We start from the raw sequence: 8,112 nt of genomic DNA on the forward strand, positions 1-8,112 counted from the left end.
AGAGATTGTGTTTAGTTGTCTGCATAAGTATATGTTGTATTACAAAGAAACTCACTTTTTTACCAAATAACCTAGGGTTGAAAATATTTTTATAAATTAGTACATCACCGGATAAGAATATTAGTGAATATTTTATGATTTTTAGGGAATTTTAATTAAATATTGACTTAGGCTTTTTGATCAACCTAATTAAAATGGGTTGTTAGTGAGCTCTAATTTACTCACGAAAACATTTAGAATTTTTAAACGTCTAAATAAAATCGAAAGTTAAATAAAAAAATTCGTACGTACAATATTTTTCATCTCCCCAGCCAGGCCCAACGAAAACAACCGATTTCGACGTTTTCCCGAGTCTGGCTAGATAGATACAGCTGTAGGAGTGGGTGCAGTCACAAGCGCCAACTAAACACATGCACACCAATCAGCTCTGCATCCGTCGGTACATGCAAGCAAGGCATCCAAGCACACCCTTACTAGTTGCACCGGTGCAGAAAAGGCCAGGTCAAAACGGTCAGAGCCACCAGGTCGCTCTCGCTGTCCCGTGCACGAATCTCCACGCGCCACGCCTGTGTCCTGATGAGTGTAAGCTTTCATTCCCGAAAGCAGCAGCATCTTCTCCTTGCTCTTGTTTGCTTGTGCTTTGTTTTGCCCTAATCATGGGGTATCTAGGGCAAAAAGTTGATGTATCTCGGACTAGTATTAGTCCAGACACCCGTCCGAGTCGGATTCCAATGCTCATATCACATTTTGAGTTGCATTTCAATTTTTTGTCTAATAAGACACCAAGATCCGAGTCAAATTCCTATACCACGTCTGTCTAGATAACATTGTTTAGGGCATGAGCAGCCTCTTTGTCCAAATGTCCTGTTGTCTCGTATTGCATTTTTGCATTGCAGGCAGCAATGCAGCAGCACCTTTTCCTGCTCTACAGCCTACAGGATGTGACATGGTGCTTGGCTCCAGCAAGCTCCAAGCGAGACCGATACTTCCATGGGTGCCCTGACAAGCCACAAATGTCTTCCTCCTTCGCCAACTGGATTCTGTGATTTGTATTCACATGCCACATTTCAGTAACTTCTTTGTAAGCCCAAGTTGCGCCAACCTGAACATATATAACTCGAGACAGATACAGTTCCATTTCACGCTTGATTTCGTGGTAACCATCGACTTCTCTGGGTTTTCCTTCGTTACTTGAAACATTCGGTGGCATGAGCTTCGTCATTCATTAAAGTGGGGAGTAGATTAGACGACTCGTAGATCGAACGTCGTTTAGCATGTCTCCTAATCTTGTGCTCAACTAATCTTGAGGCAGCAGCAGCAGGGGCGACACCAAGGTGAGCTACCCTAGTGCACGTGTATAAAAGAACTAATACTTTTTACTAGTCCACATATAGCAGAACATTGCTTGAAAATTATATACGTTATGAAGTGATGCACCAGGGATTTTTTTTCACTCTAGCATCGCCCGTGAGCAACACCATGTGTAACAGGTAATTTTTGGTTGCTATGTTTGGCCATGCAAGGAACATGCCACTGCTAAGCTCAGTGTCCTGGTAAGTAGGTTACATGGGAGGGACACACAGCACAGCAACTCAATAAAGAGTGAGCTCCTCACTGAGGACACCATTGCCATTGCCGTATTGCACAGAGAAGTGATGTTGCTGATGCAGTTTTGTTGCCGGTGTACGTGCCTCTGAATTCTTCTGAACCTCTGCGTCTGCAAACACACACACATACACAGAGGCCATTGAATGACAGCGGTAGTGCGGACCAAACGCAACCGAAGCAAATCTACGCATTTATGCTAGTGCGTGGCAGACATCCGAGTTACTCATCTTGCTGAAAATCTACTGCCTCTCTGGCTGCTGCTTGCTTGTTCTTGGCAGGTGAGAACTCAGAAGAGGCAGACAGGCTTGATAAGATGGTGTTTAGTGAGGCGAAACACCATCAATGTGGTGGTTAATATGTATATTGAGCAATGTTTAATTGTGGAGTAATATGGTGCAGATCGACCTGCAACATATATCACTTGCTGTGGACAAAACCCTTTCATATATGCATGCACTCATGTGGGTACCAAACAAGAGTGCTGGCTTAATGTGAGAGCTGAGATTCAGGTGCAGTGATCAATCTTCTGTTTCGTGCGATAATTGATCCACATTGATTTTATTGTTGCGCTTGGGGTCCTATGAGACAAGATACTTCATTACTCCGGGCACGATGATCAGGAGAGTGTGCAGCCGTATAGTCTAGCTCCCTATACCTACCAGCCAAGTCTCCAACCTAGGTCTAAATAAGCTTGCTAAACGCACAGGCTCAACTATAGCCACGACCAAAGCCATGGGCAACTCAACCTAGAAAACTAGCTTGATAGGTGCGGAATCCTCCATCTTTTAAGTCGTGCTCATCCATCATCAATTTTCAATGTGAAACTAAATCTAATAATCTTTCCCGACACACATTGGGTCCTAACAATCTCCCCCGTCACACACAACATATGTAATCCTAGAGACGTTTCGGCTCACCTGCACAGTGTGATCTTAAAGATGTTCCGATTTGTCGACCTTAGGCTCTGATACCACTTGTTAAAGTGCGCAACAGTCTGATCTAGCTCTCTATGTCCATGAGCCATCGCCCCTGGCCCAGATCTCAATGAGTGTTAAACGCACAGGCCCAAACAGAGCCACGACAAAAGTCCTTGGCTAACTCAACTTAAAAGACTAATCTAATAGGTGAATGATCCTCCATCTTTTAAGTCGTACTCCTCCATCATCAATTTTTAATGTGAGAGACTAAATCCAACATCTCCGAAATGACAACACCAGGTCGCACTTAATGTCTCCTTTAAAGCCATGGGAAGATACAGTGGCGGACCTAGGATTTGCAGGATGAGCATTCGAACTTGGAATCTATTAAAACTTGGCAAAATTGATGGTATTGCACAATTTTTGGACCGCTTTGCAAACATACCATTGGAATTCATGCTCTTGCTAAACTGCAATACTTTATTCTCAAATCTCGCTTCGTCTAACACATGTTAGTTGCTTCTTCTCAGGCACGTTCCCTTTAATATCATTCACTATCTTCCTCCCCTCTAGCTAAAACCGCCATCGTCCCTGTTGCAACGCTCCAGTTGTCCTGCGACGCTATCCTTGGCATACCCCCATAGGCTGCCACCGGCCACCCTACCATTGCTCCATTACTGAATTTCGGTCCATGTTTATTTTCATTACTCCGTGTTGGTCTGGGTGAGAGAGAGAGAGATAGGGACTTGGGCATCGGTGGTTTGTTTCTTGGACTAATCGAGTAATTGGTCACGGTGAGGATGGACGCTGTTGGATTGTTGAGAGATCACCACTATAGAATGTCACATATCTGACGGGATATTGTAGAATCATTTATGATATGTAACAACACTGTAAATATCTTTTCAATACGAAATGACTGCAATGCGTTTCCAGACACTTTTCCAGGTGAGCCGACTGTGCTTATGGTAATGACAACAATCAATTTTCTTGTGGAACTGACTCAAATATGAATAGTCATGAAGCTGAGAGGATGATGCTTCGCCCTATATACTCACTGTCGAGGATTTGATAGCCAGTTGTATATTATTTTGTGATAAAAAAATATGGATACCTGCGTAGCTGTAGATGTATATCGCGCATAGAGACACAGAGTTCATACAGGTTCAAGATCCTGAGTTGGGTAATAGCCATACGTACTATCTTGCCTGGATTATTCTTGCATCACAGAGTACAATGATGAAATACATGGTATTAACCCTAAGAAGTAGGCAATTTTGGCAATGTCTAGGACTCAGTATCTAATCAACTAGGGGATTGCTTCTACTGTGTATCTTTGATAGGTGTTGGTCTTCTACTTGGCTAGTCTTGAGGAATTTCGTGATTTCAGAGATATGAAGGCGTAACTTGCTTGTGCTTCAACTGGTTTCATGTGAGATCAAATGTCTTTGACGTGACCCCTCCCTGCCTTATATAGTCCGGGATACTCGGATGTAACCTACCCGGACTCCTCCAGGCGTAATCTACTTGGATTGTTAGACTCCTGAATATCTAGGATCCCTTTTCGAACAAGAGATAGCTTCTTGGTTTGAAACCATCAACTTCCTTGTATTTTATCTCCACACCTTATTCTGTGGCAGCTACGATCAGCCCCGTATCGAGTAATATATAGACAATCCTCATATACCCCTTTAGAGATATACATAATATATATATCCTCATCATTCACGCACGTGGGAGACAACCGGCTTGGGTTTTCTCATCAGTCTCTCACTCTCTTTCACTTCACTCTTGAATCCACATCGTGGCCTCCTCCTCATCATCGCCCTACCCGTTTGTACCTTCTTTAATGCGAGCACTACCGACATTGCCGCTCTGGTTGTCATTGCCCGCACTTTTGTCCAACCATGATGAAGAGGCTGATGCCAACTGGAACGACTCGTTTAACCTGTTAGCCTGGTATTTTTTAATTTTGTAGCTGTTTTGTGACTGTTTGAGCTCCAAACAATTGCAAAAATCACTATTTTTCATATATAAATAGAGGATCACCCTGCCCTTCTATTGCACACCAGCAACACCATTTGCTCTCTTGTTTCCTCCTCTCATTCTTGTCTTAAAGTTCTTGAGAATTAGCGATAATTTGGCAAAATTACTTTGAATTGTTGTTAAAAATCCGAGCAATTCCAAAACCGTCATCTTGCTATCTTGATGTTGAAGAAATCTTGGTGATTTTTTTTCCATCGTTGTTCATTTTTGTTTTATTATTAGTTTTATTATTTGATTAATTCTAACTCTGAATATTTGCATTTTTTTAGTGCCATTCAACATTGATCATGAATGCCGGTGATCATGATCATAATACATCCATCGATCATGATTTTTTTCTCCAAGGACTCACAGGGGATTACAACCCCTTTGATACCAGTGCTGCAAGTGATGATGGACCCGACAGTGAACCTACGGTTGGTTCACATGCAAATGATGCAGCAGCACCTCCATCGTCAGGCTCTATAAGTGCACACGTATTAACAAGCACTGGCTCTAAAAGATCAAGAGCCGGTACTTCCGAAGTTTGGCAAGACTTTGAAAGGTTCTACAGAGAGGAAGATGGGGTAAGTGTCAGGTATGCTAGGTGTTATATTTGCAAACATGGATTATCTGTAAAGCTCTCAGGTGGAACATGACATTTGAAGAGGCACGCCATAACTTGCAAGCGAAAGAGTGGAGCAGCCATGAAGCAGACGATGCTGCAGTTTATCAGGAGTTTATGATTAAACTGTGAGTTTATCAGGAGTTTATTATCCAACATCTTGTTTAGTAATGCATAATATTGTTGAAATTGATACTCATTTAAACATGTATGAAAATAACAATCTTCTAAGAGATTGTGTAGTTCATATGAAATCTAAATTTTTAAAATATCAGAAAGAAATTCCTTTATTGTATGCATTTGCCTTTATTTTAGATCCTAGAACTAAAATTGCAGGTTTTTGTAGAGTTATCACAATTCTAGGTGATACCCTTGACTATGATTATTCTACTTATTATACTAATGTTCGTTCTAAGTTATTCGATGTTTATAGTAAATACGAAACAAAGTATGCTGGAGTTCGTTTGCAACGACCTCCACTAGCACCCATAACAAGTAAGAAGATGATAATGTTGGAAAAAATATTTGGTGGAGGTTCTTCATTAAGAAGTTCAGACTCTTCGTCATGATCGTCTACGACTACGATCATTGGAATTCCAACATCCGAAGGGCAGCTAACTACCTTCATCGACAACAATGTTATCAGCCATGAACAAGAAAATTTTAACATACTGTAATGGTGGCATGAGCACAAAATGAATTATCCAGTGCTTTCACTGTTAGCACGAGATTTGTTAATGGTTCCCGTATCTACATTTTCTTCTAAGGCTGCCTTCAGTCTTACTGGAAGGATAATCGAAGAGAGAAGAACAAATCTCACAAATGAGATGGTGAAAATACTCACCATAATAAAAGACCGGGAACAAGCTGAAACGCGAATGCAACACACTGCAGAGAACACTGAGCTTGAAACTTCATTAAAAAATTTGTATCTAGATGTTGTTGACACTTGAGAACGTGTAATTTCTAATTTTTTTGAGCTAGGTTATACCCCTTTTTCCTTTGCTAGAAAGGTTTTTAATGAGTCAATCTATCAATAAACCTCATTTTTAGAATTAATTATGTCTCCCTATTATTTCTAAATTTTTTATAATTTTTCTTTATTTTTTCGAAAGCGACCCGGGACCCATCACCCATCTCTCATCTTGGCCTATAAATAGCCACAATCCGTCTATGCCAAACTCCCACTGATCCAAACTCCAAAGCCACTTGCCCACTTCAACAAATCAGTTCTATTATTTCTATATTTCAAATTTTCCATTCATGGATCAATAAAGGTTGTACTCTTTTTTCCTTCTAGTAGAAATATTTTTAACGAGGCAACCAATCAATAAAGCTTATTTATTTATTTTCTATATATTTTTTTTAGAATTTTGTAACCATTATTTTTTATTTTTTCCTATTTTTGAAGTGCTACCGGGACGGCGTGCCCAACCGTGCCTCCGGACCAGCCGTGCCGTCGGGCCGCAATTGTGCTCGTACCAGCTCGGCACGACACAGTGGATGACGGGCCATGCCGTGGGCTGAGAGGGTGGCATGCGGGCTAACACGGCATGGCCTGTAATAGTACCTAGGCCGCTCGGGTCGGGCCGTAGTTGGGCTATGCCTAGATAGGCCCGTGCCGAACCGGCCCGAACGGCCCATTTGGCCATCTGTGGTCGCGGCCACAGGCGTACATGGCCTTCCGTGACATTGTGGTGCAGGATCGGCACAAGCTCTGAAATATTTACATAATGTACTATGATATTACTATAGTGATTCTAGTGTTTCAGTTACCACGTCTCATGTAAAAGGATGAAAGATCCAAAATATCCTCCTACTTACATGATTATAACATAATATTTTAGGAGCAGACAGTTAATTTTTTCTGCCTCTTCTCTTTATAAAATAAGACCTCAAGGGGCAGCCAGGGAATCCCTCTCTGGACTCAATGAGACAGCTTCTCTCCTTGCTCCTTCCTCTCCTCTTGGTTCTCAGTTTATTCCTAAGCTTGAGCCTTCTCGTTAGAAGAGGCTCTAGCCGTATTCTATCTGGGGTACGTTTTCGTGCCCCAATAGACATGATATGCATTGCCAATTTACTTACAGTGTGTTTGGTTGCTCGCATTAGGGGCATCCTTACTCTGTCAGTACGTATATTTCTGTGGAGAAGGTCGTTTGGTTGCTTACATGCGCTGTTTCTTTCTACATCCACATATGCAATTGTACAGTTGAAGCCTAGTCTGGTGGATACGCCCGAATCGAGCTTCTCTCTAGAGCCTGGCCGAGTGGATACATTGTATCTGTTACAGTGCTGCAATGGATCTACTCGTTAGTCTCAAGTGTAGGATAATTACATCTACCCATATAAGTAACCAAACAACTTCACATGGTCATTGCATCCGTAGGTATAAGGTCATTGTATCTGCCATAAAGATAATAAATCATTTTTCTTTTCAGAGTTACTATATTCACTCAGTCTGTTTTTACTCGTCTAAGATATACACTGAAATTTAAAAAAACTTATATGAGCAACCAAACACATCCTTACTGATACTAAGAAGATGGAACACGATGGAAAGAAAATCCTGGTGTTTTAATATGCATGCGCGGATGCATTCCTCAGGTATGAAATTGTTGTGCCGGAAACAATCATTAATTGCTAATCACTTTCATATTACCACACAGTCTGTGCGTGTATGACCGAACAAATAGATTGATCCATCTAACGCTCATCCTTCAAATATTTACCCTTACAGGTTTGGGTGTACCGCACCAGCCTGTGGTTTGATGGATGACGGGGAGGGGCCTAGTGCCCAATTTGTAAAACTAAACTTCTATCATCTTAGTTAACACAACAGAGCTCCTGAGTCCTTTCTTTTCTTAAAATGTATCTGGACTGCAGGAATTTCGGAGGAAGTAATTGAAGGGTCGCAAAATTGCTAGTACTACGAAACAT

The sequence above is a fragment of the Phragmites australis genome, chromosome 12 (assembly GCF_958298935.1).
Source record: "Phragmites australis chromosome 12, lpPhrAust1.1, whole genome shotgun sequence".
Lineage (NCBI taxonomy): Eukaryota > Viridiplantae > Streptophyta > Magnoliopsida > Poales > Poaceae > Phragmites > Phragmites australis.